At 41.3% G+C, this 13,813-nt stretch overlaps 1 protein-coding gene and 1 pseudogene across 16 annotated transcripts in view; one reads left to right on the forward strand and one right to left on the reverse strand.

The window, feature by feature from the left end:
* The window catches only part of LOC129483216 (liprin-beta-1), a 179,389-nt gene that overhangs the window by 58,774 nt on the left and 106,802 nt on the right, over positions 1–13,813 (forward strand). The window lies entirely within an intron of this gene.
* On the reverse strand, positions 11,209–12,985 carry LOC129483218 (uncharacterized protein C12orf71-like; annotated as a pseudogene).

Below are 13,813 nucleotides of genomic sequence, written 5' to 3' on the forward strand. Positions count from 1 at the left end.
GCTTCAAGTGATCTTCCCACCTTGGCCTCCCACAGTGCTGAGATTACAAGCGTGAGCCACTGCTCCCAGCTGTACTTTCAGTCTTAGGTGTTCTGGCAAGTGGCAAGTATATGAAATTTCATTTACCCAAGAATGCAGACAACACCCTAGTCTCTCCTCTGTGCCAGTGGTCCTTGAGTTCATGGATGATAGTGGTGAATGCTGTCTGGTTATACCACTTTTGAGGCTGAATGGACCCAGGCACAAGAATGAGGTGGGAGCCCCTTGCCCAGCTTCATCTCTGTCTTCTCTGCATTAGGCCAAGGAAGGCTGTGGGACTGTATGGTTAGCTATTCACTCAGGCCTGCCTGTATCATCACTCCACCCTGTAGTGTAGTGGTTTGTAAGCAGGCAATTTGTAGCCACTGAGATAATGTCATCCCCAAAGAAAAGCATCTACTATGGATTTATCCTTTGTGCCCTTTTCTCTGTACCCTTTTTGCAGTCTTTGAAGTCACTTTCATTATTACGTGGGGATTGGGGTTTTCTATCACCTGACTGTCTTTTGTGAACTAAATCTTATTTTATGCAATTTGTACTAAAAATTATAAAAATACTCCTTGGGGATGGCAGTCTTATTTGGAATTGTGTCACATGTTGTTTGTTTTGTGCTTAATTGGTTCATGATAACTTGGACAATATGTAAATGATCTTGGTTTCATCATGTAACTCACAAAATGTTTTCTTTTCCATTTTTTTTCTTTAGTGCTTTCTCCTTTTCCTACCAGATATTTAGGCTCACTTTTACCATCAGATAGAGATTTAGTTGGGCTTTTAGAACTCTCTCTTCAAGCAGATGCTTTGCATGTGTTTGTGTGCGTGTGTGTGTGTGTGTGTGTGTGTGTGTATGGAGTTTGTGGGCTGTTAGAAGCTATTTGCTCATCTTGTCAAAGCCATAGCAGTCTTTTCATTCTCAGTTGCTTTGCTTTCTCCTCACCTCTTAGGAAATTGGCAGCCAATGACTTTGATTTTTTTTCCTTTAGGAGACAGATATGCTAGCGTGTAACTGTAGACAGAGGAAGAGTTTGCACATTTAGCAAATGATCAAATAAGTGGTGTATGTGTGTGTGCATACATGCTGGTTCTATAACTGAGCAAGTGGTGTTTTTTTCTCTGAAGTCTCCATGCATTTATACATTTAATTAGGAGGCTCAAGTATCTGTGATGACTTTTAAATATATAGCCTCAACAGTTTTTTAAGAAGGGGGAGGAGGGTCCAAGACATTTTTTACTCCTATTTAGTGGATGTGTGGTTTAATGTTACGGTATTCTGGGGAAACCTGGGTTCTGACTCTATCGTTTCAGTGAGCCATGGTTTCCCATTGCTTCAGGAGTAAAGAAACGGGGGAAGGCATTTCAATAGTTTTTAAATCTGTTATTTAGCAGTAGCTCAAGGCTGTGTGCCTCGTAATCAAAGAAATGAGATTGGGTTCCCTGGGTGTGGTCTGCATTCCTTCTGTACTGTAGCGCTGTTCTAGTCTCCTGGTCAAATCACAGCCCAGAGCTGCTACAGCCAAGAGGAGACTTAAATTAGGGATGTGCAACTTACAGTCATCATAGCAGGATCCACTTAGTCCCTAGGCAGAAGATAACATGTGCTATCTCTGTAGAAATTATAGCAGCTTTCGATTCAAATAGCCCTGAGAGTTTCTTGTGACTATTTCCTTGAGCTGAGGTGTAATCCCTTACCAGTGGTGGAGTCCTAACTACAATACAACAGTTAATTGTCTTCTGTGTTCTCATTTGTGGTTCAGAACACAAATTGTTATTGTTCCATCAGCTTTTCTTGCTTGTTGTTTGTTTTTTACCTAATTCCTTTCCTGTTGTAGTAGTTGTTATATGTTTGGGTTGACATAGTTAGGCTATTTGGTACTGTGATATGAAGATATTTTCGAGGAAAAGGTCATCAGTTGTCTTTGTGGGCTATTCTGGGCATTTTGTACTCTATTTTGGATGTAACTTTTCTTGCTCTTTCTTGATTTCTGATTAGCTGTTCTTCCTCCTTGCTTTGGCCTCTCAACTTGCTTGGAAGCTTTTCAACAAATCTGCACTTGGATGACTGCTTTGTTCAATAAATAAACATTATCTCAACCTTGGGGAAGAGTTAAGAAGACACAGGATGCAACACTCTGTTAGATGCTTCTGGTTCTAAGCATGGAATTCCTGGAACAGGGAAGCTAGCTTCCAATACTTGATGTCCGGAAGTTGTTTTCCTGCTCGAGGAGGTCACATTTCTACCAGGAGAAATGTGAATTCTAAGGCATTTTCAAAAGTTTTGGATGATTTGGTGAGATTTAAATTGTCTTATTTTTGATAAATTTTTAGAAATTAAGGAATGCATTATTTGCTTAGAAGAGTGGGATTTTTGGTACTTCATGGTCTACGTTGGTCCTTCCTGAGGTCGCACAGAGGCCTTTGAACAAGATTGGGCCTACCGTGTGGTTGAGATAGTTGAAAGCCAAGTATCAAGCAGGAAATAAGAGCAGCAGACCTTAAAGCGTTAGACTTCTCATAAGGGAAAACAGCAGGAAAACAGTACCCAAGAAAAATCCATTTACATTTACCCACAGTCCCTCTGGCCTGTGGACCTGTTTTCTCCTCTTATTAGCCAGCAGAACAGCAATCTCTTCTTTGCAAGCCTGTGAGTAATTCAAGGGGGACAGAAAAGGACAGAAAACACCAAGTACCTCTATCCAGAAGGTGACTTTTGTTTCCTCACTTTGTGGCTCCACTGAATTCACAGAAGGTAAAGCTGAAAGAACTTGGGGTGTATGGCTGGTTTTTTGCACTCTTTACCTGATAAAATCAGTTGATTCTTGTTTTCTGTGGTAGTTGTGCTCTGAAGTGATTGTCAACACTGAATGACCAAATACTTTTCCTAGGGGAAATGCAGAGGGAGGGTCCTGCGAGCCTTTGACCACAGTGTTTTTGCCAACTGATCAATACAGAACCTTGTTTTATGTGTGTTTCTGTTTAGACACCGTTTTCACATATGTTGTTGAATCACAAACACTGACACACCCCTAACAGCTTTGTAACTCAGGCCTGAAGGAAGCTGACCTCACACACTGGTTTCGTCCTTGGGGCACGGCCTCACTGCCTCAGGAACACCAGGCAGCGCTTCCACACTGTGCTTGGAGCCATTTTAAACAGTACAAGGGTTGATCGACAAGCACAAACATGTGAAAAATGTGAAAAATGTGGCACAGGATAGACCATGAAAAGGACACTTTATGGCAGGAGGGCTGAACTGATGCAGGAAAGTGGAGCATCGTCTTGTTCAACCTGAGCTGGGAACTCCGCCAGGGTGACTCAGAATTCTCGCTCCTTTGCATGTGTCCGTGAATGAGTGTGAAGGTACTAATGTGGGGGTTGCAAACAAATTTTAGCAAGTGGGCCAGTTCACATGTGTCAACTGTATAATAGAAGCAAAATAATCCCAATTATTGTGGCAGGAAACTTTCTCAGTCCCACTGTGTGGTTCATGTAGAAAACCAATCATTTAAGGTAAAAATGAACTGTAAGCTGGTATAGCCAGACCAGTGTCCAGAAGACATTTTCAAACAGGCTCTTGTGAGATGAAGACAGGCAAGGAAAATGTGCCCAAGAAACTATCATTTGTTGTTGAACAAACGATAATTAGCCCTGCTTCCAGGCTTTGAACATTCAGAGAATGGGAACAACATCATGTATCCCCATGTCCTTGGCATGAGAGGTAATATGGCCGACACCTAGGGGCACCTCAGCAAGTGAATGAATCCTAAATAAATGAATGAAAGAGCAGGGAGAATTCTTAGTGATGCCTGATGGCCCACTGTAGGGCACCTTAGGAATCTCATGCATCATTTTAGCCTAGATATATCATTTCCTGCCCACTGTGTTCCTTAAATTAACTTGCATAAATGTGTATCAACAAGCAGAAACAGTAGTGTCTGACTGTGAAAGGTAATCATGTGACACAGAGGTTATGTATCATGCTCATTTTTGTGCACAGCCCCTAGCACGTTAATGTTCATTAAATGGATTTGAATGAATGAATGAATTTAAACATCTAGAATATTTAGAAATGCAATGGCTTTAAAAAATCTTTTTAAATTTAAAACAGAGGTGACTTTGTAAGTCACTTTGTACTATAAGTCTGTACTCAGAGAAGTAGAAAGATGTGGATATTCTTTTGTTAACTAGCTTTGTCTATTGTATAAAACTGAACTTTTCCACTCAGGAAACATCTGCACTATGCTGTGTCTCCCTGCACCCCCCTCATATAAATATCCAGGGATGAGAGGTAATTAAAGTAGAAGCTAGTTAGGTTTTCTGAAAGGAAATGACATTCAATTTCAGATATTATCTGCTTAAATTATTTCCTGCAGATTAACTGTTCATTTTACGAATTATTTATCATGGAGCTACTGTGTACAAGAAACTGGGCCAGGGGCTTTGGAGCATGCAAAGATAAGCAGAACATAGGGTCTTTTGTCTAGTGGGAGGGAAAGACATAATTGCACATTTTTGTAAGTCTGGATAAAATGTACACTAACTACAGGTAAAAGTGAAGTGCTGTGGTGGCACAAGGAAGAGTGAGGTTAATTCCAACCTGCTCTGTTCTACGGAGGAGCTTCAATATAACCTGGGTCTTGAATGCCCATTTGGGAGTGGGTGGGCAGCAGGGTAGACTGGAGAAGTAGCACATTAGGGCAGTTCCAAGAAGAGGTAGCAAAAGCATTGGAGCACGAAGGTACAAGGAACAAGTAACATAAAGGTTCTGGAGTGTGAGGGGCAGTGGGGGAGTATTGTGAACTAATACTAGAAAATTGCCTCAGGATCCGGTTATAGAGAGATTTAATGGTAGTTTGCTTGGACTTTATTCTGTAGTCATTAGGAACAATAGCAGATTTTAAAATAGAGGAATCATGTGACAGCAACTAGCAGCAGCTAAAATTTGTAAGCACTTGTTATGTGCCAGGTACTAATTCTTACCACAGCCCTTTGAGGCTAATACTATTAGTATTGCAGTTTGTAGATGAGGAAACAGCACAGAGAAGTTAAGTAACTTCCCCAGGATCCACAGCAAATAAGTGGTGGACTGGGAATTGAAGCCAGGAAGGCAAACTTAAGAACTTGGGTTTTTAACCTGGGATGGAAGAATAAGATTCGGAGAGACTTAGAACTTTTTAAATTATTTGCCAAGTGGTCAGTATATATGAATATGTACATTAGTTTAAGAGAGGATCTATGGCTTTAATCATATAAGAGATACATGCTTAAAAATGTTAATAAAGACTATATAGGCCAGGCATGGCAGCTCATGCCTGTAATCCCAGCATTTTGGGAGGCTAAGGTGGGCAGATCACTTGAGGCCAGGAGTTCACGACCAGTCTGGCCAACGTGGTGAAACCCTGTCTCTGCTAAAAATATAAGAGCCTGTGTGGTTGTGTACGCCTGTAGTCTCAGCTACTTGGGACACTGAGGCATGAGAATCACTTGAACCCAGGAGGCGGAGGTTGCAGTGAGCAGAGATCATGCCACTGCACCCCAGCCTGGGCGATAGAGTGAGACTCTGTCTCAAAGAAAAAAAAAGACTATAAGAGCACCCTCTTTCACTCTCAGAAGTCCCCCAGAATGCACAATACATTATATAGTGACTATGCCTGTTCTTCTTGTTAGGTAGGAAGAAGCAGAACAATCTGTCACTGCTCAAAATTAAAGAAAATGTCCAAACAATTTGAAGAAATTATTAGTATTATAAGTGTCAGGCTGTTCTTGATTTGTGAGAAACAGAAAATTTAAAAGATGGTATTTTGAAGGTAGACATCAGATATTCAGGCTTTGAAACTTGCAAAAATTTTGAAGGGCAGAGGACCTGTCTCCCCATTTGGCAAAAATTATTCTTTTTAATCTCAGCAAAAGCTAGATAAACTCCTGAAATCTTACATGTTCTGGAAAAATACCTAGATGCTAGTCTGCTTTCAACTGAACCAATTTGCCTTTTTATAGTTAGGACTTGAAGGATGAATATTTACCAATCTATGAGACTGAAAATTCTTTGTAGCCAACTGTGAACCCAAAGGCAGGTGCCAGGATGAATGAATGAATCCAGATTAAAGAATTGCCCAGTTTACATCACTTGAGAAATCAAATTAATATCTAAGTTTTATTTAGAGTAAATGTTTTAATGTTTTAAATATATATAATCTCATAAGATATTACTGTTGGCCGGGCGCGGTGGCTCACGCCTGTAATCCCAGCACTTTGGGAGGCCAAGGCAGGTGAATCACGAGGTCAAGAGATCGAGACCATCCTGGCTAACATGGTGAAACCCCATCTCAACTAAAAATACAAATAAAATTAGCCGGGCCTGATCGTGGGTGCCTGTAGTCCCAGCTACTCAGGAGGCTGAGGCAGGAGAATGGCTTGAACCTGAGAGGCAGAGCTTGCAGTGAACCAAGATCGCACCACTGCACTCCAGCCTCGGGGACGGAGCAAGACTCCATCTCAAAAAAAAAAAAAAAAAAGATATTACTGTCATACAAGTGCAGCAGATGTAATACTTTAATAGAGATCTGTACTACTTACTTACTAGAGCTTTTCTTTATATTTTCCCCATCTTTGTTTTCTCTCTGTCTTTTTTTTCCTGGACTATTTGAAAGTAAGTTACAGATATCATGACACTTCTACTCTTAAATATTTCAGCCTAAATTTCTTAAGAACCTAGTCCACATTCAAAACCGAAATATCCTTTACTATAGGTTTTGTTTTGCTTTTGGTTTTGATCAAAGATTCCATCAAAAATCACAAATAGCAATTGGTTGTCATGTTTCTTTCATCTATTTTATGAACTCTCTTGTCTCCCTGTCTTTTTTGTGTTTCCTTATTTTGTGTTTCATGATGTTAACATGTTTTAAAAGTCAAAGACAGTTGTCTGGTAAAATATCCTATAGTCTAGATTCATCTAATTGTTGGTGTCCTCATAATTAGATTCAAATTAAACATTGCTAACAAGTGTACATTGCTTCTCTTCAGAAGGTGCATGATATTGGCTAGGCTAAGTTTAATCACTTGGCTAAGTTGGTGTTGACCAGACTTCTCCATTGTAAAGGTGCCTAATCCTCTTGATAACTAAGAAGGCACCTGTGGGTAATCTTAAGAGACCATGTGCATGTTTTTTTTCCCTGACAGCGATTCACCCAATGGTTTTAGCATGTATTTTTGATCCTTATATGAATCAATTATTAAGTTGCTGGTTGCAATATGGTACTAACTTGATTTCTGAAGTCATTTTACTGAAGAAAAATTCTCCTTTCCATCCCGATGCCCTGCTTGGGGAAAATCTTGGCCCAAAAGACACATGACAGAAGGATCAGTGAAAGTGAAGCTTGAAAACAACTATCCAAACACACATTAACTATGAAGATGTTTGAAGGGCTTTCTTTTCCTTTGTGAGTGGGTATGCAGGAAACCTGTATTGTAGAGTGAGAGCTCTTTTAGAGATTTGTACTTAAAATAATCTTTATTGATGTAGGTGAGGAAAAACTAAATAAATTGCTATTTTGATTTTCTTTTGGACTGACAGAATTCAGTAGTAATGAGATGAATTTTCTTTCAGTGCCACAATGTGAAAAGCTTTGATGTTTACCATACCATTTGAAAATGTCTTGGAAGTAGTTCCTTATCAAGCGTATTATATTGAAATCAAATGGTCATTAAAACCATGGAATTCCTTTGAAAGGTGGGATAAAGCGGAAATTGTTTTGTCTTGGTACTTCTTGATCTAGGCTAATAATCCTTTGGGGGAATTTATCCTGAGGCTTTTTACCAATTGTGCTCATGACTGGCTCCCTCAGTGAGTGTTATCTGATGAAGATCTTATTTCACTTCTGAAAGTACAGTGTTGTTCTATTTGTTTGCGGTATTAGTAGGTAGCAGGAAAAGATCGACTCCGGGTAATGCAATATAAAACCCACCCATCCATCTTGAAATTGGAGGTTGTCTTGCATGCTATATAAGTTCTCCCACTTGCAATATATAATGAGGAGACATATTTTTGAAGCAATTAACTGTTCCTTCAAAATTGTTCTTTATTGTTGGTGTAAGAACTTTAGCACTCTCTAGGAAATCGTTTATAACTAGCTTCATTTTTCTTTTGTTTTGTAAGAGGATTTTAGACACTATTCTTGTGGCCAGTTAGACTTGGACCCATGCATCCTCTTGAGCCGTGAATTTGCTAGTCCCGGGCTCAAGCGATCCTTGCACCTCGGCCTTCCAAAGTGCTGAGGTTATAGGCATGAGCCACCGCACCTGGCTGATAATGTATTTGACACTATAATTAAGAGATACTGAGATATTTCCTATTTTAAAATACTTTGTCCTGCTTTCTAATATATAGCATGACACCCAATCTCAAAGGGTATGGAAAGCTTACTTTATTGTAAAGGCTTGCAAAGTACATTGCTTAAATTTTAGGGACAGGTTCATACCTGCCAAGCAGGTTTATGAAACACTGATGAATAAACACAAGTATGTCAGAAATCTTACTAAAGAACAGTGCATCTTATTCAGTGTAGACAGTCTTCTAAAGTATTTTGGTTGAGTTCGTCCTAGAGCTTAATTACTAAAGTAAGAATTAAAATAATAAAACTGGTTGCAAGTCTCTTGAGAGTAAGATATGTCATCGTTCTTTCAGGCCTATCATAGTGTCTAGTCTAAAGCAACAGTAAGGCTCCATGCATATTTGTTGAATTAAATTTTCAATTTGGTTTCTGAATTCCTTGGTCTTAATAGATTTCTTAGTTGATAGGTTGCCATCTCACTTGACTTCTACTTGATGGCCGTATTCTCTTCTTGTCTGCCTCCCTTTTCACTCCTATTCTTGACCCTACTGACCAGTCTCTTTTGACTTAAAGAATAGCAACTCTTTAAGCTGTTGTATTTCACTTTTTTAAAATTATATGGACAGGATACATTAAAAACATTTAAAGAATTACATAGAGTCAGAGAGATAGATTACTTTGTACTAAATGCTGTGTTAGGATTTTGGTTTTTTTGTTTTTTCTGAGACGGAGTCTTGCCCCATTGCCCGGGCTGGAGTGCAGTGGTGCCATCTCTGCTCACTGCACCGTCTGCCTCCTGGGTCCAAATGATCCTCCTGCCTCAGTCTCCTGAGTAGCTGGGATTACAGGCCCCTGCCACCACACCTGGCTAATTTTTGTATTTTTAGTAGAGACAGGGTTTTACCATGTTGCCCAGGCTGGTCTCAAACTCCTGACCTCAAGTGATCTACCCACCTCGGCCTCCAAAGTGCTGAGATTACAGGTGTGAGCCACTGCGCACAGCCCACTGTGTTAGGATTTGCAATGTAAAGGAACTAAGACCTGGTGGTTGCCTTTAGATCTCACAGTCCACAGGTAAAATAGATCTATAAAGAGGGCTGAAAAGTACAGGACATGGCAAGAAGGTGGCAGGGCAGGGACTAGGGGACAGCTAAAGGAGGGTCATGATCCCTTTGCCTGAGGAATCAATATTGCCCAATAGTAACCCTAGAGCAGGTTCTTTAAGGATGAGTTTCCCAGGCAGTCCGGAAATGGAGAGGGAAGTCCCTATGGTTTTGTGTGTTGGCCCCAGTGAGAGCAAGAGGGTCCCCTTCAGGAACTTGATGACTATAGATTTTAAAAAATATCTGGGAGAAGAGAAAGGCAAGGCATGGCAGATGTTACTAGATGTGGTAGACAGGCCAAGTTTGGGAAGGAGGTATATGGGTTGGATCTAGAGGGACGCGGATAGAAGTTGGGGAACAGGAAGCCTTTTACAACCAACCTCCCCTTGCTGAATGGATTATTACTTCATTAGAACTCAATGTTTACCCACTACAGAATATTATCACTCATACTCTTTATAGGCATATGTTTGCCTGATTTTATCTCTTAAATAAGTCACTAGAGCCTAAAGATTGAGATTGTTTTTTTTGACAAGCTAGAAAGGTATCTGACACTCCTATTTGCTAAATATTTGTAGAAGGAAGGAAGAAGAGAGGAAGGAGAGGGATAAGGGAGTTGCAATTGAGGAAGGGAAGGAATTTGAAACTGAAGAATCATATGCTTTGCCACATAAACTCTGAAGGTCACACAGGATGGTAGTGCCAGCAGAAGAAGGAGGATGTTGAGTGAAACTGCAGTTGATTGAGGAGGATGGTAGAGATGCTGGGGAGGTGAGAGTCAGGACAAGAAGGCTGAGGGCAGCCTTCCTCAAAGAAGTTGACATTTAGTGGAACGTTCAATGACAATTGCAAAGGAGTTTCAGAGGGCAGAATGGAATGGATTAGGAGAGGACTTGGTTAAGATTTGCTGAAAACCCTGAACTTTTGGTAAATACTGCTCTGTGTGGGAAATGTTTCAATGAGAATTGACTCTTAATTAACTCTCACTCTTGGATATCCCTTGAACAAGTTGTCTGAGAGTTCCTCGGGAGAATGTCTACTTGCAACAGCAGTGATAATATTTATCAAGTGCTTGTGTTACCTCATAAACTCTCACAATAACCCTGTGAGGTATGTATTATTATCTTCCACATCTTCTGAATGAAGACAGCTAGACTTAGAGTGGTTAAGAAGTGTTCACAGTCCTCACATGCTCCTAAGTGGGCCGCTCCTAAGTGGGCCACTACTACAGCCAAGGCAACACATGCTAGAACCTGTTATGTACCCGGGGAATATCAGAACTGCTGTCCGATCTTCTGAAATTGAAATTAATTTCTTCAGTGACTCAATACCCACTGCCACTTGCTCAAGCCCTGCAAGTTCAAGCCAAATCATCCTGCCACCACGGGAATCTGATGGGTCACGCTGCTGCCTGCTGAAAATGGGGATTTGGGTTAATGATAAAATAGGTTAAAACACATAAAATAGATAAACTAGGGTAAAATACAGTAAGAATGGGTGAGAGGAGAGAAAAAGAATACTTCAGTTTAGGAAGCATAATACTACTCAAAATTTCCTGAGAAAGAATTTCTTCCTTTGGAAGGTGCATCTTCCCAGGAGGTTGTGTCCTCACAGGGGGTGTCCTCACAGGGGAAATAGCCCACAGAGAGGCTCAGGTTGGAATTGGATTTGGAGCTGTAGTCCTCTATGTGACTGTTAGAGGATGAATATGCCATGGAGTTCAAAGGCACAAATCTCTCAACTTGAGAAGCTTCAAAAAAGAACAGCACATATGCTTTCAATTGAGTCAAGATGGTGTGCTGGAAGAGGAAGACATGGGTAACAAGAACATTTATTTCGTTTATTGAGGAAAAAATAAACTATTGGGGATTATCAATGGAATTCTATCTTATGGATGATTTTCAACCTTCCAAAAAGTTTAAAAATCTGTCTATATGGGATGTCCTAATTCAAGGGTTTCTTGAGGTTGAATTCTCTTGCCTCTGTGAAAGAGTCTTTTCCTTGGTGCTGGCTGATGGGGACTCTTGGTGGCTTCACAGGGTGATCCCTCCTCAGCAGAGGGGAGAGGATATGCTGCCTCAGCCAGCTGAAGGCCCACCCAAAGTTCAGGCAGCACTGGGCCTGTGTGTGGGAAGGAGTGTCATCCTTCTCTGGCTGCTGTGACAGGATTGAGATCTCTGGAGCACTTGTCCTTTGGCTGGCAGTTGCCTGGCTTATCATCTGCCATGAAAATGAAGGATGTGTTAGGTAGGAATAACCATGACAGCAGCCAAGTCAACATTTACTCATTTATGGAACTCACATCCTTTTAGCAAAAATAGCCCAAGTAGGCCGGGTGCGGTGGCTCACGCCGGTAGTACCAGCACTTTGGGAGGCCGAGGCATGTGGATCACTTGAGGTCGGGAGTTCGAGACAAGCCTGGCCAACATGGTGAAACCCCGTCTCTACTAAAAATACAAAAGTTAGGGTGGCGGACGCCTATAATCCCAGCTACTCAGGAGGTAGAGACAGGAGAATCACTTGAACCCGGGAAGTAGAGGTTGCAGCGAGCTGAGATCACACCATTGCACTCCAGCCTGGGCGATGGAGAAAGAATCTGTCTCAAAAAAATAAAAAAAGCCCAAGTGTCAATGCAAAGCTTCAATGTAGATACAGTTTTTAGTCCTTCTCCTTGCTTGCTACCCTCTTGTTTCCCTCAGCATTCCTCAGTCTTTTCCCTAAAACTCCACCCTGACTCCTTTCTCTTTTATCTGTCTCCCACTGATGTCACTTTGGGCCCCCAGGACCTGCTTCCTAGTGGTCGTAAGATTCTGTGGTTCAACCCAGGCCTATCCCTTCCTGTCCTGTGAGTCATCTCTGTGCTCACCTCAGCCAGCTCATGTTCCTTAAGCCTTAGAGGAGTCTGTGGAGACTACATAACATCTGTATTTTCTGGTGGTTTGCACTTGGGCAGGTCTTGACAAGCATCATGTTCTTGATGACTGACCTGAACCATTTCCGGAGGGGAGCGGCTGGACAGCTGGAAAAATGAGTAGTTTCAGGAAACACAGCATCATCATCTTCATTATCTTTCAGATTTTCTAGAAATGTCTGAAACTCTTGCACAAGATTATTCAGTTTGCCGACAGATAGTTTTGTCCTCTCTTTTGGGAACTTGTCTATCCACAGGTTGGCTCCATTTAGAAGCCTATTAGCTATTGAGCCTGTGTTGTCGGAGCCAATGTCCACGTCCCAGGCCAGGAAGATGCTTAGTTTGCAAAACTGCTCTGGTTCATCCTGAATTTGGTCTTGTCTCTTCATGCGTCTCCCTATCCTTTCAGTCCCCCATGCCCCTTGGATGGGAGGGAGAAAGTGGATGGAAGGACCCTTGGAAGGTGCGTCTTCCCAGGAGGTTGTGTCCTCACAGGGGGTGTCCTCACAGGGGAAATAGCCCACAGAGAGGCTCAGGTTGGAATTGGATTTGGAGCTGTCGTCCTCTATGTCGCTGTTAGAGGATGAATATGCCATGGAGTTCAAAGGCACAAATCTCTCTCAACTTGAGAAGCTTCAAAAAAAGAAAAGAAGAAAAAAGAAAAAGTAGGTGGGAGCGGGGAGAAGAGAATCATGGTACTTAAGCAAAAACAGTATCCATCCCCTTTTATTTTCTTTTTTTTAAGATGGAGTCTCAACTCTGTCATCCAGGCTGGAGTGCAGTGGTGTGATCTCGGCTCACTGCAACCGCCACCTCCTGGGTTCAAGTGATTCTTCTGCCTCAGCCTCCCAAATAGCTGGGATTATAGGCACCCACCACTATGTCCAGCTAATTTTTGTATTTTTTGTGGAGATGGGGTTTCACCATGTTGCCCAGGCTGGTTTCGAATTCCTCATCTCAGGTGATCCACCTACCTTGGCCTCCCAAAGTGCTGGGATTACAGGCATGAGCCACCACGCCCAGCCCCATTCCCTTTTCTATTCAGAACTACCCCATTTAGATTGAAGTCTTATCCTATTTTTACAATCTCCCAGTGAAGGGCAGAACAGGCAGCCCTCTGCCTTTCAAAACTTACTTCATTGTGTCATAATCCTCTCTACTAAGCTTCTTCACCTCTCATCATTTGTCCTATTACAGTTGTAAGATCTTGTATCATAAAAGAAAAAGATCATTATATAAAATTGGAAAGATATAGAAAAGTATGAAGACGAAAACAAACATGCCATGGTCCTACCTTCTAAAGGTAATAACTATCAAAACATTTTGATGGACTTCCTTATCTTTTCTATTTATATAAACACACACATATATATCTGTACATTTATACAGTATATCCACATATACATATATGTGAATGTGGCTATCACATCAGT

The sequence above is a fragment of the Symphalangus syndactylus genome, chromosome 5, assembly GCF_028878055.3.
Source record: "Symphalangus syndactylus isolate Jambi chromosome 5, NHGRI_mSymSyn1-v2.1_pri, whole genome shotgun sequence".
NCBI classification, from domain to species: Eukaryota; Metazoa; Chordata; class Mammalia; order Primates; family Hylobatidae; genus Symphalangus; species Symphalangus syndactylus.